The sequence below is a fragment of the Camelus bactrianus genome, chromosome 15, assembly GCF_048773025.1.
Source record: "Camelus bactrianus isolate YW-2024 breed Bactrian camel chromosome 15, ASM4877302v1, whole genome shotgun sequence".
NCBI classification, from domain to species: Eukaryota; Metazoa; Chordata; class Mammalia; order Artiodactyla; family Camelidae; genus Camelus; species Camelus bactrianus.
The window spans coordinates 47811842-47837631 of NC_133553.1; the positions used below are offsets into that span (position 1 = coordinate 47811842).

The 25790-nt window shown below is 39.2% G+C and overlaps 1 long non-coding RNA gene across 1 annotated transcript in view; it reads right to left on the reverse strand.

The window, feature by feature from the left end:
• Nucleotides 1-25790, reverse strand: part of LOC105079040 (uncharacterized) — a 281377-nt gene that overhangs the window by 220288 nt on the left and 35299 nt on the right. The window contains exon 3 of the long non-coding RNA XR_012498958.1: nucleotides 9358-9451. This is a non-coding gene — a long non-coding RNA (uncharacterized LOC105079040). The remainder of the gene's footprint in view (nucleotides 1-9357; nucleotides 9452-25790) is intronic.

The following is a 25790-nucleotide window of genomic DNA, read 5'->3' on the forward strand; positions in this document are numbered from 1 at the left end:
TGTTACCTAGCTAAGGATAATTCGTACAGGAATGCAAAAATCTTTAGCAGTTTTTTAACATTTTGGTATATGAGAGAATAAGTCTCGTTCATATGGGATATTCTTTCATATCTATGGAACATCATATTGTCAATAAATAAAAAACTTACTGAGCAATACAAAGCATAACAAATTAGGATTCAGGCTAGCCAGAGTGCAAATGTAAATCCCCAGCACAGAATTGGTGTTTAATAAGTACCAACAGAACGGAACCCACAGGCCAGAGCAGATGACTGAGCCTTAAAGAACAGAAAAAGAGCTTCCACTTGATCCAACAGGCTAGTGGTTCTCAACCTTTAGCATGAGTCAGAATCACCTGGAGGGCTTGTTAAACCACAGATGGCTGCGGCCCACCTTCAGAGTTTCTGAATCAGTGTTCCTGAGGTGAGGACCAAGAATTTGCATTTCCAGGAAGTTCCCAGGTGATTCTGATGTTGCAGGTTCGGGGGCCACACTTAGAAAACCACTGCAATAAGCAAGATATTCCGTAGTTTCCTGTTGTGGGGAGTATCATGTGAACAGCACTCCCAGACAACTCATAAGGCAGCAGAGAAAGAACAAGGCTGAAGGGCCCAAACTTGGAGCAACTGTGAGGGGCTTGCCCAGATAATAAGGTGCTGGTATTGGGGAACAAGGAGCTTCACAGCCAAGGGAAATTATAGAGGAAATACTGAAAGAGCTTGCTGACTTCATCAGTTCTCCAATATTGCAATTTAAACAGTCATTTGAGCTACAGAGGGAGAAAATCAAATTGCTATAATGACAAATGAAACAGTCACATGACCAGGTTCACCTGGTTATGTGAGAGACAGGAAGTACCATTCAGCATGGCTCCTACGAGTCAGGTGCTCTGAACTCTATTTACTGCTATAATTAACTCTAACCATTCTATTTGCCTGATAGAATTGTCTTTGGGCTTCCAGATGGCATTGCCTTCCTCCAGGATCATCAGCTGGAGGTCCCGAAAGCCATTCAAACCCTTCAGATTTGTACCTGATCTTATCTACAGGGTTTCGGAACACTGGGTACAATTTCCCCCATTGGCATCCGTTGTCTCTATTTCCAAGTTGAAAACAATTTAAGTAGTCAAAAGAGTGCATGATTGTATTTATTCACGGAATGTTTTTGAAATGTATTTATTTCCTCAATGTTCTAGAGATAGCAGTGTTACTAGAGTGTTTTCCAAAACCCACAGCTCATGGGGGTACTGATTTCCAGGTCTGTGGCATTTGTTAGCAGATGTCACAGGCAGTGGTGGGGGGCAGCAAACAGAGGGCCTTCTTTGCATCTGCACCTTGGCATTCACCCCTAAAGACTTGGTTACCTTGCATCTTCCTTACAATTCCTTGCAAAGGGTTCAAGAGTTCTGGTGTGACCAGAAAAACGTCTAACTGACAATTTCAGATGCTGGCTTACTTTTTGCTCTTTGGGAAATTGGCTACCTTCCAGCGATTTCTAATACCAAACAATGCCTCCAGAATTGGCAGCATCAAAGCACTGTCCAAAGATATCTGTGGTTGATTTACAGGGAAGGGAAAAAGCAAAGCAACTTGAGGGTTGAGAAGATCGAAATTTACCCCTAAGGAGCTTCCAGTCTAGCGGGCAGAGAGACTTTTGTGAACAACAAAACAACCTAGCTGGTATAAATAAAACTTCAGGGCAAAAATAAAGCATCTCAAATGGAAAAATCACACATTTGAAATATTTTTTAAATGCAATGAACACAGTTAATTTCCAGTATTATCAATAGCTGTTTCCCTAACAAAAATGAGTACAGGTTCCTAGACCCAAAAAGTGAGCAAAAACAGAAGGAATTCTTTTCCACTTCCCCTTTCCCTGATTTGTTTAATTGAACTTATTTCTTGAGTAAACTTTTTAACAAGCAAGTGCCCTGGTTTCCAGCAGTCTCTTCTCTGTCCCGCCTCCTTGGCACAGGGTTTGGTGCTGAACTTATATGCACGTGTACTACGAGCAGAGTATCCGCCTAGACAGACACAGCAATTACAATGGTTTTTGTTTTGTTTTGATTTTACTTCTTATAATAAAACCAATTTAAAGGTGTTAACTTTCAAGTTGAACCAAAGCAAATTTTTCTTTTAATTGCAGGGAATGTCTCTCAGACCATGATAACAGGGAGTATTTACTGGGGGAATTGTTATACAGTAAAACAGGGCTCCATCTCACTATGCAGGTAAACAGGGTCCCCACCCCATCAGGCAGCTAGGCTAATGTTAACGTGTCTCCATTCTCATGGCAGGTTTCAGAGTGAACCTACTCTGTGGTCAGTTTCTCTGAGGCCAACCTTCCCTGCAAGGTTTAATGATTACAAAATGACAAGACCCTTTCAAGAGCATGGATTTCCCTGGACTTTCAAATTCATAAACTGTCCATTTTCTCACATTCATCAGACATTCAGCTTATGGCAACCCAAACCCACAAGTACACTCACTCCTATCGGGTTGTTGACATCGCTATGAAGGTCTTTTCAGTTAGCCTTTTTCCTGACCCACCCCACAATTTCCTCTGGTTTGTTATTTGACAGACCATCCAAATACTTTACCTAAGTCATTTGCTTCCTTCCTACTGAAAGCTTTTTACTGTCGCCACCAGCCCCTTTCTTCCTGAGCAAGGATCAATGTTTTCTTCAGTCTGTGGCACACGGTCTCATTTCATTGCTTCTAGTAAAATTCCACTTTTTGAACTGCTTGTTGGGGAAAGAGGCAGGTATGAATTATAAACTCAGCCACATAAGTGTAGCATAATTAACTGTGAGCGGTTAGAGTAACTACATTTAAAACTAATAAAATATCTCAAGGGAAGGGCCTTCTAGGTCCTTCCTATAATTAATTAACAGGTAAACAGCATTCATTTTAATTAGCTTGTGAAGAGTTTATTCTCTAAAATGGTTTCATTATTTCCTCTGAAAACTCCTTCTAGTCAATTGTTTAATAAATCTTATTCTCATAGAAAGCACAAAGGCAGAGTCAAAAGATCATGAACTCCAAATTAGCAGGTACTGAATCTAAGGGCTGGCAGCATCCTTTGACTCACTGAAGGCAGAGGTTTATGTGTCTATTATTTTAGTTCTCCAAGGAGCACCAAAATCTTCCCCTAAAGCAAACCTAAAATAATCCTTTTATGGTTTACCACTCCCTTCTCTGGGCCCCAATGTCCAGGGTATGACTTAATACTTGATTTTTTCTTGCCTGGAAAGTCCCCAATTTAATGCGAGCTACTTCAAACCCTAAATGCACCGGTTTCTCAACTCAACCTTGCGTAAGTTTCCCAGTGTGAAAACAGCACCAAGAAGTGTTCTTATATCGCCAGATGAGTGGGACCTGGTAACATTACAATTGGTTGCCAAGCCAATGTTCCTAGAGACCAGGTATGAATTTGGAAGATGATTGGATAGTCTGAGGTATAACCTTTGTTGACAATCTAGAGCTCTATGTCCTAAACATCCAAGCTAACCACTACCCACACATTCTGAGCTGGATAATAATGGAACTATAAATTAATAAAACCATTTTTGAGCTCAATGACAATAGAGTCTGAATGTGGGCCAGATGTCAGGGGACACGGATATAACCCTGTCCCTAGCACTAATTATAATCTATATTACAGATCAATTCAGTGGAACAATGTTATAGGCTAGTGGAACCTTCTGCTCAAAATCAGGTGGGGGTGGGGCAGATTAATGCCATCATCTGTTACTTTATCAGTAAAGTTCTACTCTTTAATTTCAAAACCTTTCTGATTTTGATGAATACTCTATTGAAATAAAAATGTCTTTTGAAGCAGTTATAACAATCCTTTATCAGATGACATATTATAAACCGTTAATATTTCAGCAGAGATTGGAACAAATGCAATACAGGCCAGGTACAGAAGAAAAAGCTCAGGCTGATGAGGGAAAAAGGAAGGCACTAAAATAAATTTTACTACCCTTCCAAAACTGCTTTTTGAGGACTACCTCAATTTTCCTTGCTTTTGCCCCTGCTGACCACCTCTACACCGAAACTGGTGGTTTTCTTAAACACAAGGTCAGGCTTCACCATTTGGATGATGAACAACAGCAATCTTGATACTTGTTAGCCTTCAATTCAAGGCAAGTCCATCTTCCTTCCATTGGTAAATTAATCGTTTTTGCTTAACTTGCTAGAAGTGCTCAGCTGTCTGGCTGAGATGTTGTCTACATAGAAAGTGCAGCACATGATCCCTGTTTGCTTTTCTCCTTTCATAGAAATCAATAATATCTAGCTCCCTGCAATTCCAGAAGGCCAGAGATTTGCATTTTGAAAACAGCAAACGATAAGGGAGGACCCATCTAAAATTTCCTTGTTGGCAGTCCAAAACACCTAGCCTTGCCACTAGTGGAACAGACAGACAAAACGAACCCCAAATAGCTGAGCTGGCACAAAGGAAGGAAAGTATAAATACCATCTGCAGCCTCATGACCAGTTTCAGAAACAAGGACTATAGCAGCCACCCCTATTTTCTTCCTAACACATGCAAATTATACATAATAATCAGTACCCCTTCATCCTTACTACTTCATGTGTTGGTAATGGTTAATCTTAGAATTTATAGTTTTTAGGCTACAGGATATCCAGGAGAGATTATTCCTGAACTAAAAGAATGAACATTACTCAGAGAGAGGACAAAGGAAGAGCATTTTAAAATTTCCCCTTCAGAGAGACACTGAACAGGTTTTCATTTGCACAAAGGATCACTGCATTTTGTTACGTGAAGCATGCCGTGGTTGCTACTGTTGTTTAGGAATTAAAGTACAGGAAGAAGGGTATGTATAGATGTTGAGTGGTCAAAGGGTAGAATGTGACAACTTTGTGGAGTACTTTTAGCAGCTATTCCAAACTCCTTATAGGGAGCCTTCCTGTACTGCAGAAGCTAGAGAGTTAAAAAGCATATTTCTGATTTCCTGACTCTCCAGTGAAGATAGTTGATTGAATATACACATCTAACTGTGCCTCCTCTTGAAACCCTAAAAAAAGTACAAGAAAGAAGTTTATTTTTTTTGAAAGACATAAATCATCTGGAGCTGGGAAAGGAAGAGGCAAGAACAGTAATATATTGGAAACTGGATAGTGGCAATGAAGAAGCAGAGAAACCAATTTACACTGCAGGATTTTCAAAAGGTTGAAGAATTCATTGTACTGGGTAATACTGGAGCTGGGGTGAAGGGGCATCATGCTGAAATAAAGAGGAATGGGTGAAGGCTGTTTGAGCAGCAGTTTGAAGCCCTTCCCTATTCCACAGTGCTGGGTAACTACCCTCCTTTATCCTAGCACATTCTGGGGGGGGGGGGCAGTATTAACTAAGAAGGTAAAAGAAGGTGTCGGGGCTGGAGAATGCTAGGTTCCACTGAGGGCCGGATCCTGAACCAACAAATGGTCCACCCAGATGTAAAAAAGGTAAACCTCTAGCTTGGTAAGTCCTACCTACTTGCTCAGAGCCTCCACTGTTTTCATTCCTCACTTATTTTTAGTTATTTAAATAGGCATTTTTGGGCATTTTATACATAGTATTGAAATGCATACATCCAATTTTGGTAAATGCACACATCTGTGCAATTCACACCCCTAACACAATATGGAACATTTCCAGCTCCCCAGAAAATTAATCTCTCACTTTAAATCATGAACAGACAACTAAGGATTACCAGACATTTGAGGAAAAACCCTAACATGGATGAAAAAAGACCAAAGCAAACAAACAGAAGAAAAGCAACTTAGAGAAAGAGCCCTTGTAGGAAAGTTAAAACACTTTTTAAAAAAAACTGTATTAATATCCTTAGCAAAATGAGACAAGTCTGCACCCTGAATGCTATGAAAAAAATTTAAAGAACAAAAAAAGAGCTCTTAGAAATTTAAAAGATGATAACAATAGTAAAAAAATAAATAAATAAAAAAATAAAAAACCCTGAGTAGAAATTTTGAAAGATAAAGCTGGGAAATTTCCCAGAAAATAGAGCAAAAAGACCAAAAGAAGAAAAATGGGAGAGAAATGATAAGAAAAGTGGAGCCAGTCAGGAGATCCAACATCTAAATAACAGAGGGGAAGAAAGTAGCAATGAATAATTCAAGAGAATACCCAGGGTTTTCAGACTGAAAGGGGCCTACTGGATGCTGAAGATAGTGGATGGAAATTAGACTCACACAGAGGCATGTCATTATGAAATTTCACTAGGAACAAAGAGAAAATCCTACTAAAAAATTGGTCACATAGCAGAAAATCAGAAGAGCTTCTGATTTTTCAACAACAGCAAGTAAAACTAGAAGCCAATGGAGCAAATCCTTCAAAACTGAAGAAAAAATACTCCTAATCTGGAATTCTATATCCAGTCACTTTATCAATCAAGTGGAAAGATAGAGTAAAAACATTGTCAGACTCCAGGATCTCAAAAATTTACCCTCCACGTATGCTTTTTCAGAAAATTGCTGGAAAATATGCTCCATTAAATGAAGGGAGTAAAGCAAGAAAGAATACATGGACTACATAAAACATGAGATTCAACACAGGGGAGAAGGAGGTGATAGAGAAGATGAACTCCATGATGCTGGCCCTACACAAAGCATAGAAGATCTTGTTAGAAAATCTGAGGCCAAGGACTGTACAGGACCATGATCCACAGCTGTCCTTGCCTCCAGAGTACTACACAGGCATAGTGAAACCCACACATGGACAATAAAGTTGACGAGACAGTAACAAAGGATGTTTCTAACACAATGGTGGTACACTGAAGCCCGGGGACTTTTTATGTGTCGCAAAACTCTCCTGGTCCCAATAGACTATAATGCAGAAAAAAATAAAAATCTGCCCAAAGAGGAGAAATTCTACATATTAATTTATATGTACATATGTTGTGTGTGGGTATATATGTATATGTATGTGTCTATGTGCTTGCATATATATAGAATATCTCTGGATGGATTGTGAAGAAAATCTACTTTCCACTAAATACCTTTTTGTTCCTTTTATCTTTTTACCCTGTGCATGTTGTATTAGCTGTTCATAAAATGAACTAATGAATAAAATAAAATGCTTTCTTTGAAAAATTACAAACAACATGCCCATTGACTAAGCAATTCTACTTTCAGGAATTTATCCTATGAATACACTTGTACACATCTCAAGTTATATAAATACAAGACCATTCACTGTGGCATTTTTTGTGATGGTAAAGGACTGGCTATTGCCTGCAAATGAAGTCAGATCACCCTGTTATATATTATCACTATATTCTGTGCTTTGCCTTTATGGTACTTAACGACAATAATAATTAATGATTATTTATGTTAACAAAAAAACCCTCACACTTACACTCCTTTGCAGCTGGTTCTGGATGTGAAGTTGATTGCATCAATTCAGTGTATTAAGCAAGATTTGGAAAGCAGAAGGAATAGGCACCACCTTCTCATGTTCTTAGCTGTTGCTGCTGACAGTCATGGTCATTGCAACAGCATCCTAGTGTCCAGAGATTAGCTTCACAGATGCCAAAAGGCAATTGCCTTTCAATCGCGGTAATACTGTGGGAGATGACAACTCAGGATTTTGTCTCTCTTTACATTGTTTGTAATGTGAATTTGATGGTGAGTGAGTAAAAGGGAGTACTACATGAGCAATGATAGCCTTTGAGCACCACCAAGTACACACTTGATATGTTTGTTTCTGAGGCAGCATTTCATATTTAAATTTAACTCAGTAACATTTTTGTGTGTGCTTTCAGAAAAGAAACATTTGGAGGTGGTGGTGGGTATGAGGGCAAATGACTGAGAAGTCATAGCTCTCTGTAAATGCAGACACACACATTTACAATTACCTGGCAGAGAAAAAACAGCAACAAACATCCAATTCTGAGTTTGCGGAGATTTACTCAACACCGAGGTTGCCGCTGAGAGAATAATAAGACAGAATTTCTTTAACTCTCAGGCCTATTAAAAACTGGTTGGAGCCTTCCAGTTCTTGACCATATGTGAATTATCCACTAGGTGGATTGCTGTTTCCTTGAAATTCAGCCAGAATAGCCCCAAGTGACCTGTTCTAAGTTATATTTAGAAAACACCAACTTATTTAAACATAGACTATGCAAAACCTTTATGGGGTGAATATATCTGAGATTTTATATATATAACATCTATATTTTATGTGTGTGTGTGTGTGTGTGTGTGTGTGTGTGTGTGTGTGTGTGTGTGTATAATTTCTAAAACTAAAAGGAAATGTTTTTTGGATCATCCGAAGTCCTGGAGTTGAAATTTTTTTGAGCTGGCAGGGCCCTTAAAGACTTCCTAGTCCAATAGTTTCATTTCATAGCTGAGAAAACAGGCGTAGTGAGGTTTACTGACTTGCCCAGAGTAACAGTTAATTGTGAAATTAAAATGTTTAAATCATAGGTTCCCTTCTATTTGCCTGTACATAAGTTTTGGGAAATATTTTTAGAATTCTCTGCAATATGGGGGAAATGATCCACTCAGAAGCTCCCTAAGAACAGAATTGGACTCCAGGGGTGATGATTTGATGGGGAGTGTGGCTGGGGGAAGGGGCCTGCCAGGTGTTCCCTCACTCAGCCTTGTTGCCAGCACTGCAAGAAATCTTCAGAATCTGTCCCCACTCTTATTTTACAACTCACTCAGATTGCTTATTATTTTTGTGCTACCTCTTTCCTGAAAGTAAACCTTGTATAGCTCCCTCAGTTGCCTTTTGTGAACTATGGAATCTTAAGGAGGAGCTGGACCTGTAAGGAGTCTGGAGAGCCTAGCAGAGAGAATGCACTGCAGCTCCAGGAGAAAAGAGGAGAGTACGGTTTGCAGTGTATATTTCATACTGCTGAGCAGCTGGGTGCCAGGAACTGCAAGAATTTACACCATGGAAGTTGCTCACCAGTGGTTGGTGGGGCTCTGCTAGGAGTGAGCAGATGGAGAGAGAAGAGTCTATATAGCCGGTGAATAAATTCCAGAAGCTCACTTCAGCACCACTGGCTGCCTTTCAGGCTAAAGACCCACAATTTGGGGCTTAAATGTATTTGCAGATGTACTTAGATTTTAAAAGGTAATCTGCAGCACCGCACACCCATTAGGATGGCTACTATCAAAAAAAAAAAAAAAAAAGAAAGAAAGAAAGAAAAGAAAAGAAAGAAAAAAAAAGAAAAAAGGAAAGGAAGGAAGAAAGAAAGGAAAAAAGTGTGTTGGAGAGGATGTGGAGAAATTATAACCCTTGTGCATAATATCTGTGGAAATAGAAAATGATACAACTGCACTGAAAACAGTATAGCAGTCCCCTAAAATTTAAAAATAGACTTACCATATGATTCAGCAATTTCACTTCTGGGTATATACCCAAAAGAAATGAAAGTGAAGAGTTGAACCCATGTTCACAGCAACATTATTCACAGTAGCTAAAAGGAAGAAACAACCCAAATGTCCATCAACAGATGAATGGATAAACAAATGTGGCACATACGTACAGTGGAATATTATTCAGTCTTAAGAAGGAATTAAATTCTGACACATGCAACAACATAGATAAACCTTGAAGACATGCTAAGTGAAATACTCCAGTCATAAAAGGACAAACACTGTATGATTCCCCTTATATGAGATACCTAGAATACTGAAATTCTTAGAGACACAAAACAGAGTGGTGACTGCGACAAGTGCTAGGGTAAAGGCGAACTGGGGAGTTAGTGTTTAATATGTACAGAGATTCAGTTTTACAAGATGAAAAGAGTTCTGGAGATGTTGCACAAAAATGTAAATGTACTTAATGCCACTAAACTTTTAAGATGGTAAGTTTTTTATTCTATGAACTTTACTACAATTTTTTTAAAAGGAAGTATGCAATATTTCTGAAGTGTGTTAATTGACTTTGTAAAGGACTCTTTTTAAAATTAGGAATAAGAACTGCAGCTTATCTTCCACCATTCTCCTCCTTATACTTCTTTCCTTTCTTCCTGGATGTCTCCCTCCTACCTTCCTTCAAACATCTGTAGGCTATTTAACTTGTGCCAAACATTGTTTGAGACTTGGGAGACTCAGTCAAAAGATACCATGCCCTGATCACAGTCCAGCAATGGGGAAGTGCCCTAGGTAAACAGACATTATCATATAACCAAGGCTGTGATAGACAAATGCTTAGATTACCTCTGGAGCTTGGAGAAGGGGCACCTAACACAGCCTTGGAGATGAAGGGAAAGCTTTTTAGAATTTGGAATTCCTAAGTAGATTCTTGAAGGGTAAACAGAAGTTAGCTAGCTAAAGAAGGAAAAATCTGAACCATCATAACAATATTAGTAATAGCATATTTCATAGTAATAAAGCTACAATTCATGTGTTATTTATCCAATTGGTGTTTATTAAATACGAGATGCCAAGCACAGTTCTATGTGCTGGAAATAAGGAGGTGAACAAGATAAAGTCCCTTTGGTCCCTCTGTCATGACACTTAGTGAATATACACAGACAAGTAAATACATAGTATATCAGAGTATGGTCAATGTTCTGGAGACCGGTATAGCAGAAGAAAAAGAAAGGGAAGTTGGGATGAAGGAAAGACTGTCACTAATTTTTATATGGTGGCTAGAGAAGTCCTGACTAATAGATTGACATTTGAGCACAGGACTGAAAATAAGGAGAGGAGAAGCCCTGTGGTAAGAGGTGGAGGCCAAGGGAATAGCAAGTGCAAAGTTCTTGAGGGGAGAATGTGCCACATGTGTTAGGAGAACAACGTGGCTGAAGTGGGAGGAGGGAGGGGAAGAGTACTGGGAGAGGAAATGACAGGGGTTGGAAGGAGGACAGTGCTTCCATCATGTAGGGTGTCTGAGGCCATGATAAGGATGCTCAGTATGTGAGATGGAAGACACAAGAGGGCTCTGAGTACAGGAATGACATGACTTGACTTAGATCTTAAAGGGATCGTTTTGTCTGCTCTGTTGAGAAGACTCGAAGAGGCAAGGGTGGAAATGGTGTCACCAATTAGAAGACTATTGTCATAATCCAGAAGAAACTGATGGTGGCTTAGACTGGACAACAGCAGTGGAAGTCATCATATTCTAGATATATTTTGAAGGTGAAATCAGTATGATTTACTGATAGGTTGGATATCAGGTGTGACAGAAAGCAAAATAGTTATGAGTGATTCCCAAGTTGTTGGCCTAAACAACTAGAAGCAAAGAGCTGCCATTTACTAAGGTAGGAAGACTGTAGGAAGAGCAGGTTTGGGGTGGGATTAGGCGGGGAATTAGACATTTGACTTTGGACACATCAGGTTAAAGATTCTTATTAGATATATGTAGAAATATCAACTAGTTGCTGTATATTAAGGTCCAGAGTTCAGGGAAGAAATACAGCTAATGACATAAATTGGAAGTTCTCAGAGTATATTGGTTCAAAGCTACGACACTGGATGACATTCCCAAGGGAGTGAGTGTGAAATTTAGATGTCTAATACCTTAGCCATGGGTTATTTGGGGGTACTCCAATAGTCAAAAGTCAAAAAGGAAATGAGGCGGAACCAGCAAAGAAGACTGAGAAAGAACTGGCACATAGATAAAAGGAAAACCAAGAGAGTCCTTGAAGTCAAGTGAAAAGACATGTTTTGAAGAGGAAGGAGTAAGCAATTGTGTCATTCTGATGACAGATCAGGATAGATGAGGGTGGAGATTGGACCATTGGACTTAGCAGTGTGGAGGTCAGTAGTGACCTTCTCAAGAGCTGCTTGGTTGTAGTGGTGGGGGGTGTGCTTGGCTGCAGTGCATCTGAGTAGGTTTTAACTACTTGAATTTTCTATGCCTTGATTCCCTTATCTATAAAAAGAGGTATGTAAGTAGTTTCCAAATGGAGTTGTTGTAAAAATTAAAGGAAATAAGTAAAGGTCTAGTATATATAAGTCCTTAATAAGTACAGTTGCCCCTTGGTTCCAGGACCCTCTGCCGATACCAACCTCCACAGATGTTGAAGTCCCCTACATAAAATGATGCAGAATTCACATATAATCTACCCATATACTTTAATTAATCTCTAGATTACTTATAATACCTAATACAATGTAAATGCTAAGTAAATGGTTGCCAGCATGCAGTAAATTAAAGTTTTGCTTTTTGAAACTTTCTGGAATTTTTTAAAAATCTTTTCGATCCATGGTTGGTTGAACCTGCAGATGCAGAACCCACAGATATGGAGGGGTGACTGTTTTAGCTATGTTTATTATTTATTTATTTTAGATTTCAGCTATTTAGGGGGGGAAATTGACATTTACTTATCATCATCTTAATTACCTTTTCTAAAATGCTCAGATAAGAATTGCCATATTTATGACCATTTTTCTCTGTTTTATATTTTCTTCTTTAAATACAGAAATAAAATGAAGGTATATAGACAAAGGCAAAAAGAGGGGGAAAGGAGAGGAATTGAAGAGATACAAACAAAGTGGAGAAGAAATAACTGAGTGTTGGTGGAGAGTTATTTTTGTTTTAGTTTGTTTTTTTCAGATAGGAGAAATAACTACGTATGGTGGAGGAAATGATCCAGTAGAGAGGGAAAAGTCAATGATACAAGACAGGAGGGGATATCTCTGAGAGAAAAAGAGGAATGGAATCTGGTGCCCAAGTGCAGAGGCTGGCCTTAGGAATGCAGACAATTCATCCATAACTAAAGGACAGGCAGCATCTAGAGGTATAGACATAGGTGGATGGGTAGATGTAGACAGTGGGAGTGTGTGGAATTTTTCTTCTTATGGCTTCTTTCTGCTTTTTACATAAAATATGAAGCAAGATCCTCAGCTGAGAGTGAGAAGGGGCAGAGATGTTGGAGGTTTGAGAAGAAACGTGAAATGTAACATAGTCATCTAAGAGATGAGGAAAATAAATATATTAAGGACGGGTAGAAGGGTTACCTGACAGCACTGATGTCCTAATTGAAATCTCTCAAAGATAGCAGATTGGGGGTGAGTGTCCTCAGTTTTTTTAAAAAAGAGGAAAACTAAGTGTTTAATCCTTGGCTTTCAGTAGCACCAAATTTCATCTGCATTGGCATAATCTAGTATTTTTTTTTTTATGTTCTTAAGTAACTTAAGCATCTACTTTCCCAGTTAAATAATTACCTCCCTGGTAATTACCATTTTCTAATACTAGTTCTAGACTATTAGCCTTCATATGTCAACTTCAGAGATCCTAGAGTCTTGATAATTTTCTCTACCAAAGAAGAGAAGGAAAACAGTCCTCTCAGCGAGACTCACCACCACTATTCAGGGAGAACCTGCTTCATTTTCCTGTGAAATAAAGATTAGAACTCAGAAGATGAAAGAGTTTACTCAGAACAGGAAATGAGCTCTTAGAGGCCTTTGGGAACACTAGTTGCAATGAATGAATAAATTATCCTTAACAGTTTTCAACAAATATTCATTGAGGGAAATTTCATCAAAATACTATAAATTCTTGCTTCTGGTTAATCTTGCCTACAGCATGTTTAATAAACGGATTCAGCTTTAATAACTTAAGGAAAGGAACTTTATTTATTTAGCCACTATCTGTTGTCTCTAGAATGCAAAAATGTCCTCAAGGTATACTCTGTCTAGTGGGGGATACAGACAAGAAAACAAAAAGATACAGTAGAGAGTGATACATAGCATAACAGATGCTTAAGACATAATAGGGTCAAGGCACAGAAGTGGGACCAGGCTTTATGGGGATAAAGTAACTGTCAGGGATCAAGGAAAGCTTTCAAAGAATGGTATATCTATGTTGTAAAGAAAAGGTCTTAAAAACCTAACCTGATACAACTTGCATTTTAAAGCTCTTTATTTAACAGAAATGTCTTTTTATAACTTTACTCATTAACTCAACATCCACTGGGGTCCTACTCTGTGCCAGGCAGTGGCCTAGGTCCTAAGAATGCAACAGTGAACTGGGCAGAACTCACTAACTCTGGCAGAGAGACTGACACTAGGAAAGCAGGTGTACAAGTGAAGAATGTTGTGATAGAGAAAGAGCAGGATCTGTAGCAGAGGGGACCTGCCCCAACCCAGGGGAGAGACATTAGCACACAACTGAGCATCTGGGTGTTTGCCTAATTGGAGTGAGCTCTGTCTTCTCTTTAAAACTAAGAGTCATTCTTACAGTTATTCTGAATCCCCTATACACCTAGCCCAGGGCCAGGAGGTTGTAGCTAGCAGCTCAGAACTCACTGCCTGACTGACTGGGTCTTTTCTTTTATTCCTGGGAAGGCACTTCTGAATCTTCACCATTCTGAAAATAATACACAGTTTTGTAGACATGCCAGAGAGAGTTTTGATTAAATTCTACCGAATAGTTTTTACTAAGTGTTTAAAAGTCTTGTCTGAAAAAGAACATGAGACTATAAGTTACGAGATCACTTAATTCCACATTTAGAAAAGTTCTGTGCTTGAAATGCTAACTCTAGCCAGCAATCCTACAGATGTCCATCATTGGCCATGACAGGACAATTATTCCCTGCATAATTTTTATGTAAAGTGGGTAAAAGATGCCATCATCAGATGTCAAGGATGGTATATTACAGAAGCTCTTCAACTTACCAACCTCCACGTTACAAATCAGACAGATATAACCAAAGCCTGAGCCAGAGCAAAAGCTGGTTAACTCTGCCCAAGAACAGATGGCATTAGTAGTAGCTAACGTACCATGGGCCTTTCGGGCCTGTCATTACAGTTGTGTACTTAATAAGCGCTTGTGAAATTCACTGAAAACAAGATTAGCTTTCCAAACCCCAGAAACAAAGATGTAACATCAGAGCTGGAGGAGATCTTAGAGGTTATCTAGTGTAGGCTTTGCCAACCAGTAGATCTTAAAGCTTTATCTGGTATTTTTAACCAAGATATTACCAAGATGAACCTCTCATACTCTGTCAATGCCTCTCATTTTCCTGGAACTCCATCAAGGAGGGTAGCTACATTGACAGCCCCACCTCTACATTCCACTCTTACTCCTCCCTGCATTCATGCAGTGGCTTCAGTGTTGGCACTCAGTCCTGTTGGGACTTTATGGTTGCAAAGATACTAAAAAGTACAGAATAATGAGGGAGCATTCTGGGGTGATGACAATATTCTATATATTGAAAAGAGTGTGGGTTTTACATTTGCATGTATAAGGGCCTATGCATTTGTCAGAATTCTGGAATGGTACACTATAGATTTGTGAATTCCACTGTATGCAGATTTTATCCAAAAGATCTGTTTAAAAAAACCTCTAATAAATGATATACATGCTGAAGTGTTTAGAGATGAAGTATATTGATGTCTGTCAGTTTATGAAAAATATCAGATGGATTGATGGATGGACAGATAGGTAGATGGATCATTATGTAAGGAGGCAAATACAATAAAATGTTAATTGTAGAATCTAGGTAGTTATATGGATGTTCAATGTATAAATCAATTTTTCTGAAAAATTTTCAAAGTAAATTTAAATAATTATAATTATTTAATAATATATGATAAATACTAGTAAAATAAATAAAAATTGTAAATTAGTAATTAATAAAACACTAGAAAATCTTCATGCTAAAATGTTGAGGGGGGAAAAATTGGCAGAATAATCCTTCCTAGGCCAACCTAGTCTAGGAAACTAATGCTCAGAGAGCATGTCTGATCTATTATTGAATTTTTTAAGATCCCTGAGGGCTTTCCATTCCCTGCACAATAAAATCTGAGCTCTTTGGCTCGGAAGACGAGGCATTTCATAACCTGTCCTCTGACCCACTCTCTGATCACATCTTCAATCCTGCAAACATAAGAGCAGAGCTAAAATAACACATGTGGGCAACTGAGCAAGCTAATAATTTGATGTCACTTCAATATGATATTTTTAAACTAATTTTTACTTATCAAAGCAATATATGTACATAATTTAAAAGGTCAAGTAGCATCAAAACACTTATTTTAAAAAATCCAGCAGTATTTTGAAACAGCTCTGTCCCATCCCCACCATTCTATCATCCAGAGACAATTTTTTCTACGTTTTACAATTGTTTCAATTTGCCTTCAAGTTTCTGGGTATGTGATTCTCTCTATTTACCAAGTTAAATATTATCTATTAAATTCCTTTCATTATATGATTATCACTCTTACTCTTCCCCTGCCCTTTCCTCCATCCTTCCAAGATAGTTGTATCATATTTTTTTGGTTAAACTCATATCCAGTATTAATTAATATGACAAAGTACTGTTTGCTGATGAGTCAAGAAGGGTATGATGACTGAATTTGCTTTTTTGTATATCTTTTAGTTTCTTTTTAAGTTGATAACTGCATCTGTTTTTCCATTTGCTTAGATCTCATTGAACAAATTCAAAGTATCCACATAGCTACCAACAATTCTATAAAATGCTTCTCCCTAATAAATTTCACATAACCAAACCTGTTAGATAATCTAGTAGTTCTGTTTTGTTCCCCTGACAGCATCTTTCCTGGAGCCCTCCATCCCATTTAATTTACTTCGGTTACTTCTAGGCCTACCACATCACCTAGTCTATCTGAGGTCTTCTGGGACTTCCTTTTGCCATTATCCTGGAGATACCATTTGCCTCACTCCTGTGTTGGATACTTTGTTCCCTGGAGCCACTGTGTTCTATCGTGGTTTATTTCTTTGTTTGGTGGACTGTATTATCCAGTAATTTCTTGAGAAAGGATATGTGAAGGAACATCTTTTTGAGATTTTGCACGAATGAAAATGTGTATGCCCTATCCTCCCACATAATCAATGGTTTGTTTGGGTAGGTGGGTGTTGAATTCTAGGTTTGAAAATAAGTTTTATTCAGACTTTTAGTGGCATCACTCCATTAGCTTCTGGCTGTCAATGTCATTGTTGAGAAGTCTGGTGTTACTCTATTTCCCAATCCTTTGGAATGATATTTTTTTTCTCTCTGAAAAGATTCCCCCCCCCTCTTTTATTGTTCTGGCTTCTAAATTCCACATTGGAGGTTTTCCTCAGCTCTACAGTGATCTTTGTTTATCCATTTATAACTTAAAATGAGATACTTTAAAGCTGCTTGGAACTGTTCATATGAAGGTGGGCTTATCTTCTGGTGAACTGTAATATGAGCAGATGTCTAGCCAACTTTTTCATTTGGTATCCCTAAATTTTAGCATAGGTAGGTCTCTTTTCTGATGGTGTTCAGTTTCTCCTACAGGTGGAGAGGAGAGAGGGAGTGCTGTTAGAAGCTGGTACTAGGTCTTCACTTCCCTCTTTTCAGACTGTAGTGCCTCACTCCAAGCTCCTCTCTATACTGGTTTCTATCTCAGCTTCTCCAGAGACCCCACTCTCATGTTTGAGGGTGAGGAAAACATAGCCACTATAGCGATGGGTGGAAACCTAGATGTCTAGCCATTCCTTACACACTCTTAAACAGTCCCTGTTCAACTCCCGTACCTTGCTTCTGCCTCCCAGGTACTTGGTGCCACCACTCCTGAGCCTTTCTAAAGATGCAGGGGATGAATCAGCTCCTTTTGATTAACATGGCCCTGCACAAGAACTTCAGTTTGACCTTCTTCCTCTGGTTCAGAGTCACAGTGGTCTCCTAGTTTACTCAAGATAAACTCTATGTTTCTTATTCTTGTTCTTATTCTTTTAGGGCAATTTTTGAGAGAAAAGAAGGAGCAGAACCATCTTCATTCTGTCATCTTAAAACTGGAAGTCTTCCAACTGGATAGTGTAGTTAAGAAACAAAAACCAAGTTCTTCCTCCTGTGCTTCTCCTTTGCTCTCACACTGCTGCCACACTCATGACACTTCTGATGCCAGATGTGTGGGATTCCCCCCACCCCCACCACACCAAGCAATTCTGTGATACTAGTCCTACAATTTAACTCAATTCTGACACTATCTACCTGTGATAGTATCAAACACCACAGGTTAAGGGCTCAGTGCCACTAGATTGCCCCCTACTTCAGATGCTAATCACAATAGTAGGTCCCTACAACTTGGCTACAAATTGGAGATTGACCTCCTCCCCCTTGGATTCGATTATTTGCTAGAGTGGCTCACAGAACTAAGGGAGACACTAATTTAAGTTTAACAGTTTATTAAAGAATATGGTAAAAGATACAGATGAACTGCTAGATGAAGATATACACAGGGTCTAGGAGGGTCCGAAAAGCAGAAGCTTCTGTCCCCATAGAGTTGGAGTACACCACCCTCCTGGTATGTGCATGTGCTCACTGACCTGGAAACTCTCAAAACTCCATACTTCTGGGATTTTTATGGAGACTTCATCATATAGGTATGATCAATCATAAACTCCATTTCTAGACCCACTCCCCTTTCTGAATGGGAAATTCCAAGCTTCTAATCATGGCTTAGTCTTTCTGGTGAACAGTCCCCATCCAGGAGACCATCAAAAGTTAAAACTTCCTAGGGATTCAGGAAATCTCTGGCAGGAACCAAGGTCAAAGACCAAATATTAGAACAAAAGATGTTCCTTGTATTATTATTATCACCTAAGAAATTAAAGCATTTTAGGAACTCTGTGCCAGAAACTGGAGGCAGAGACCAATATACCTATTTTCTATTATCTCACAGATATTCTTTATTATTTGTTCAAGAAGTTATTAGAGGAGAGGCTTGGGGCTGCACAGGGAAAGAGGACCAAAAGTGGAAGAGAAACTGAGCTCTGCCTCTTAACAGTTAGTAAGCCTTATGACATCAGCTAGTTTAGGCCAAACGGGAATGTACTTGGTTACATAAGCAAATCACTGAAAGGACAATGATGTCTGGATCTTACTAGAACTAGGCACTTGATCCTTTCAGGACTCTCTCTAGAGACAGCTACATTCAGCAAGTGGTAAAGAATGGCTTGTGCTCATCCCTTGACATTAGCACCATCAAAGAGGAAAGAACTGCTAGCTATCACTCAAACATTGGAAGAAAATATCTAGCAAAATTCTTTGACTATCCCTATTTGCATCGTGGACTTGCCTCACAGTGGTCTGGGAAACTCTATTTGGGAGGAATGAGGAGAAAAGTGGCAAGAGTCTAAAGGAAGGGGAAGAAACACCAACGTTCCCCAGGGCATCATTGGTGTCCTGCATATTCACAGAACTATTAACACTATAGGTCACCACTGCCCCTAAATGGGCTTCTCCTTAGATGGTAGCTAGAAAACACAAGGTTCATTTATTATCTCATTTCCTCCCCAAACATCTATGAGCACCTGCTATATGCCACTGGATACTGGGAATAAAAAGATGAACAATACCCAGTTACTGACCTCAAGGAGCTCACAGTCTATTGTCAAGAGACCCATGTAAACAACTGCAGGGCAGTGTTTTTAGTACAGTAATGCAGATGCTTAGAAGATGTAGAGAGAAAGGAGGCTGTAATTTCCTCTGCAGGAGCAGTATTTTGGAGTGGTGATACAAGCTGGGTTTTGAAAATCATAAATATGAGATCATCAGCCAAATAGGAAGAAAGAAGACATTCCAAGCAGAGAAAAAAAGAATAATTTATTCATTTGTTCAAAAATATTTATTGATTACCACTAGGTACCTTGTACTAGGTAGGTACTGGGGATACATTCCTGAACAAAAATACTTCTTCAGTTTGTCCCTGTTCTTGAAGTTTGCAGTATTGATGAAGTCAGACAACCAAATTATCAAGTATCTAATTACAAATTGTGTTAACTGCCACAGAAGGAAAGTATATAGTGCTATGAGAACCCAAGAGGGTTAAGAGAGGGAAAGGGATGTAGGGGACTGTGAGGGTACAGGTCACAGGATGGAGCATCCAAGAAATCATAACCACTTCTATATGGCTGGATGAGAACAGAAGGTCCACCTGTCTTGGACAGAGCAACAAGTCCACTGCTCCCATGCAGCCCTTAGGCTGTTCCATACTCATAAATAGTTCTTCAAAACCCATGGAGACAGAATTATGTATTCTAGAGTTTTTCTCTTCTTTCACCAAATTTAGCTTATCTGGGAATTTCAAACTTCCTTTTGAAAATTACAGATACTGAAGTCAGACCTAATCTGTCATATTGCTGCCCACTGCCTCCATCAACATGTTCAAGTCCATCTGGAGTTTCTCAAAATCCTTCAGTGGGTTTTCTTTTGCAGTTGCTTTTTTTTTTTTTTTTTAACTTCTCCAAACTACTGTGTCATCAGCTACCTTTTCCAATGTAGGGTTATTTTTTTTTCAAGTTTAAGATTAATTTTTTATACATATCATATAAGTTTTATCTCATAAAAATGTGTCCCATATTAAATAAAGATATATAATTATTTATATATAATGCTTTCAATGTGGTTCACCAATTATTATGAACCCATTTGGTCCCTGAGCTTGCCTGTTTCCTCCCCAAGGGCTGGATGCAGAATATAACTGCCCCAATGGAAGAAGCAAGAAATCCAGGGTACTGAGGAGAACAGTCTCAGTTATCACTGCTGATGTCAAGAGACACTCAACAGAATGACCATGTTATTCAAATGTAAATAAGAAAATAAGGTATATGAGCAACCTTCAATAAGTTGTTCACATAAAGTATATTTCGTATCACTAAAGATTTAACCACACCTAAGTTACTTTACTTCCAAGTCCTTTGAAGTAACATCAATATTCCAGTTTCTACACTTTGTTGAAATTCTTGTTGAATGTATTAAGCACCCAAAAATTGGAGACATTTTAAAGAGTTAACTTTAAATGCACTCTCTCTCCTACTATAAAAAACGACTTGTATTTTTGATTCCCATTTAGCTAATCAAGGCTGTCAAGTTTTGTCCTTGTATGTGATAGGATCAAATTGTGGTGAGTCACTGGTCTATCCTGCAAAGCACTGGCTTCCTGGTTATGCCAGGCTGAATTCCTCTGATTCACACCCTTTAATATCTGCAGTGTCGATGCTTACATTTACAGAGTACATCCACTTAGAGCAGGCTATTACATGCTTCCCCTAGAGATGATGTCCTAGCACCCACACCAGCAATCAAGGACCCTCCGCAAAGTTGCTATGGTGTGTCTTTGGTGCCTTCTCAAAGCCTACATCTTTGCCTCTCCCCATGTCCCTTCTCCTCAATTGCAGTTTTCATGCTCTTAGCTCTTAGTGAAGAACTCCTGAGGTGGCATGAAGGAGTCATTAAGAGAGATGAAGACAGCAACCTTGAAGTGACTCTGACAGTAAATGATTCCTTGACTCTGGGAGTATATGTAAGTCTACATGTCCACACCCAACTGTACTTACATATCTTGAAAGACAAGCCCTCAGGGAAGGAGGGGTGGGTCTGTGGGAAAAGATAAGGGAGGGAAGAGGTGCAGAAAGGAGGAGCTCTGATGAGAGCTTCACCCTCAGGAGCAGAAAAGGAGCCATCAACACTTCTGGGTACCAGATAAGGATAAAGTTGGACACCATGTGAGTTCTTTTGAGATTTCATAACTTCCTCATGTTAATTTTTTATCCCCTTTTGTTTCCTCATGGTGCCCCTCATAAAGCCCTTAAAACGAAAGGGCCTGTGTACTTATTTTGGTACACAACAAGACAGGGATACATCCCATTCCACATCCACTCTTGGAGGAAAACGAGAACCAAGAAATAGAGTAGGTGCTAACAGCTCAGGAAAGAAAAGAAAGCTGAATTTCTCAGACCTGTGGTAAGCAGAAAAGAGGTTTGAGGAGTTAGATCATAGAGAATCTATCTGAGAAGAGAGCTGTAGAGTCTCCAGCAACCCTCCTCCTGTTAAGGCAGTTTAGACAGAAATGAGCACTGGGCAGGGGGAGAGGAAGGGAAAAGAAACAGCCCAGAAAGTAACAGTATGTCTGCATTCAGGAAAAGGAACTCCACTAATTTTCACTTTCTCTTAATGAGGGCCAGTAAAAGAAGCCAGTTAAAACCAAAGTGCTGCAGCTGCGCATGGGAAGGGGACCTGGTATAACTTGACCCAGTGAACCTGCCCAAAAGGGGATGGGCATGCCAGAGTGCAGGGAATCTGGGTTGTCAATCAATCAATCAATCAATCAATCATGAAACCAGGATATAAAAACAGGAGAAAAAAAGGAATGGCGCCATTTTTGCTCTCTTGGATTGACCTGCTCCCAGTTCTCGGGAGGGTACCATCTTTCACTATTTTTTTTACTTCACTAATAAAAATCTTGCTTATATTACGCTTTTTGTCTCTTATCAAAACTTCTTTTTAGTCGGGTGACTAAGAACCGAGTAATTCTTATTTTCCTTTTCTCAGCAACACTCCCAGTGCATGTCCTCCCCTAGTGCTCTTGTTTTCAATGTCCTTTCCTTCCTAATCCTTAATCCAAACTCCCATTTGGGGAAAAGAGGAAGAGAGAGTGCTTGGATTACCATGGTAAAATCAAGGAAGGCTTTGCAAACAAGGAAGTCACATATGAGCTTCTTAATTTGACATCATCTCTAACAGAATTCTTGTATGCTTGCACTCTTCTGGGTCAGCATCCATGGGATCTCCAAGGAAAACATCATTTTTCAAAAGGAATAGCTACTTTCTATTTGGTGTTTGGAAGCAGAAGGTAGGACAGAGCCAGCCCAAGAGAATTTCTTAGCATCTCCTAGCTGCATTTCAGAACCCATGGTTTCTTTGCATTTATTCCTTAATGCAATTATATTAGCTAGACACAAGTGACAAATACTTCCTTTTACCTTGCCAAGGTAAGTGTCTGTATCTTTTCCTTTCAATCTGTTAATTATTCAGCACTAACAATAAGCATACTTGTGATACTTTTTTACTAATACTGGATTTATTCCCCGCCCCCCTTTATTATTCTTATTTTTTTATTGAAGTGTAGTCAATTTACAATGTTAGTTTCAGGTGTACAGCAAAGCAATACACACACACACACACATACATACTTTTTTCAGATTCTTTTTCATTATATATTATTACAAGAAATTGAATATAGTTCCCTGTGCTGTATAGTAGGTCCTTGTTGTTTATCTATTTATATATAGTAATGTGTATCTATTAATCCCAAACTTCTAATCTATCCCTCTGCCACCTTTCCCTGCTGGTAACCATAGTTTTTCATGTCTGTGAGTCTATTTCTGGTTTGTAAATAAAACTTAACACTGGATTTCTTACATTTTCATACATTATTAGAGAACAAAGATCCTCAATCAGCCTGTTAGAAGCAGATCCTTTTCTTCAAGTCTCTGATTTCATCTCCAGGCCTGGGTGTTCTGATCTAACCGTATACATTGCTTCCAGTCTTCTAGGTTGCCACCATATACATCCTCATTGGAATCTTAAGTAGCACTCTGGCTGCACCCCATTTCCTGTCCTAGCTCCTCCTCTCTCTATTCCTTGGGTTTGGAATGGTGGCTGGAAGGAACTATGAGAACATGGCCAACCCTCTGAGGTTCTGATTATGAAGGTGCCATCTGCGGTCTGACAGCCTGAACTGGAATATTTGCCTCCTTGACTAGCAGTATTACCTTAACCAAATGTCTCAATTCCCAAAGCCTATAAAATGGGAATCACAAGCCCTTGACATGGCCAGCTGACAGTGGTACAGGCCTGACTTCTGCTAAAATAATGACTAATATAATAATCCTTTGTTGGGTATCTCATTTACACAGCAAAGACAACTGACAGCCCCAATCCTGAGTGGGCAGAGACCACTTCCAGCAAGCCCAGCACTTGTACAACACCTAATCGTTAAGGCCAGATAGTGCCAGACAACCAGAGACACTCCAAGACTTTGTTTTCTTAATATGGAAGAGAGCTGGTTTGTGATTTTTAGCTTTAAAAGATGTGGCAGTCAACCCCAAGGTGGCCCCTCAATGATCCACACCTCCAGGTATTCATATCCTTGTGTAATCCTTTCCTACATTGTACCCAGAGTAGGTCTATGTGATGAATGGATGGTAGAAGTGATGGAATGTCACTTCTGAGGCTAGGTTTTAAAAAAACATTGTGGCTTCCGCCTTGCTCTTTCTTGAATCAGCCTTTCTGGAGGATGCCAGCTGCCATAGCTTAAGACAGCGTTGTGAAGAGACTAATGAGGCAAGGAACTGAGGCTTCTTGCCAAGAACCATGTATGTCAGCTACCTTCAGCCATCCTGGAAGTAGCTCCTCCAGTCTCAGTCAAGCCTTCAGATGACTGCAGCCCTGGCCATCATCTAGACTGCAACCTCATGAGTCCCTAAGCCAGAACCATCCCTCTAAGCTGCTCCCAGATTCCTGACCTTCAGAGAGTAGGAAATGAGAAATGTTTGCTGTTTTAAGCTGCTAAGTTTGAGGTAACTTTTGGACATATACAGCAGTGCATAACCAATTACCAAATGCTTTCTCTCTTTTGAACCTCAACCCCCAGAGTCAAAATTCTGTGCTACATTCCTGCCTAGCAGTAAAAGAAATGTGCATTCAGAGCTTATTCTGTGGTGATAACAGTACCTGTCTCATCAGGTTGGAAGAATTAAAAGGATAATACATGTAAAGTACTTAGTATGAGCCTAGCACATACTAAGCCCTCAACTAATGCTTGTTATCACTCCATTATATAGAAACAGAGGGTAGTTGCTCTAGATCTTGGTGTCTGGGAGGCTTAGAGCATAGAATAATGAAAGAAGACTTAGAGTTAAGCATGCAGGGAAGGAACTCCTGAGGCACTTTTTCCCACTCCTGGTAGCTCTTAGGGATCAGTCCTCTAATTGCTGCAGCCAGGGTTCCTTCTGTGAGGACAGGAGGGACAAGTCAAAGGAGGGACTTTTGTTGTTGTTGTTGGCCTCTAAAGTGACTAACGCAGTATTTTAAAAGGTAGAAAATTTACTAAGTGGAAAAAGGGAAAGAAAACAGGAGTTTAGGATGGTAGAGTCATCTTTATCTGATTCTTAATTTTGCCCAGGTACTACCTTGTTTATTTTCAGCTTCCACTGGGCCAAGTAAGAAGCTCTGCTCAGAAATATTCCTCATTGTGCATAACCATGCACTCTGCAACTAAGAACAAAACACAGGTCTACTGTCTAGTATCTGCTCATGGCTTAGGACATCTCTGGTATGAGCTGTACAGAATTATGGTAGGCTCTGGGAGTTGTACACCAGGAGGATTATCACTGGGGCATTTGTTCTCAGGGGAGGCATATCAGAAGGGAAAGACAGTTTTTGAAAGACTAAGAACAAAGTATAGAATATGAAGAACAATGTGAAAGTTTGTCAATCAATGTGCCAAACTAAAGTGATCAGGCAGAAAAGGAACTGAAGAACAACTGAGAGCCAAGAGTGGTTGGGACAGACTAAAATAATCAGTTGGAGCAATGTTGGAACTAATTCTGTGAATGTGGCTCATACACTGAATCATTATCCTTAAATACACTAGAGTATAAGTTACACAATTTCTATCTGTTTTAATCACTATTATGTTCCCAGTGCCTATATCAGACTTAGCACATAGCAGAAGCTTGATAAATATTTGTTAAATAAATGAATGAGTATGATTCAACATAACTCAAGAAGTAGGGGTAAATATAGTGAGACTTATCATTTAAGTATACACAGATATTTATTTCTTTATTTTTTTTTACTGATCTCCCATATAACTCAGTAGTCAATGTGCATTATGGTGTATTATATCTCACCAGGCTTCAAATTCTTCTTGTCCCCAAACTTTGAGCTCCACTCACTTGTTAGACAAATTAGAAAGAATATTCTAGTTTTGTGGGCTGTGGAAATAGGCAAGCTGGCTGTTTCAAATATGTTACATGACTGCGAGTCTGTTTCTGTTTTGTAGATGAGTTCATTAGTGTCGCAGTCA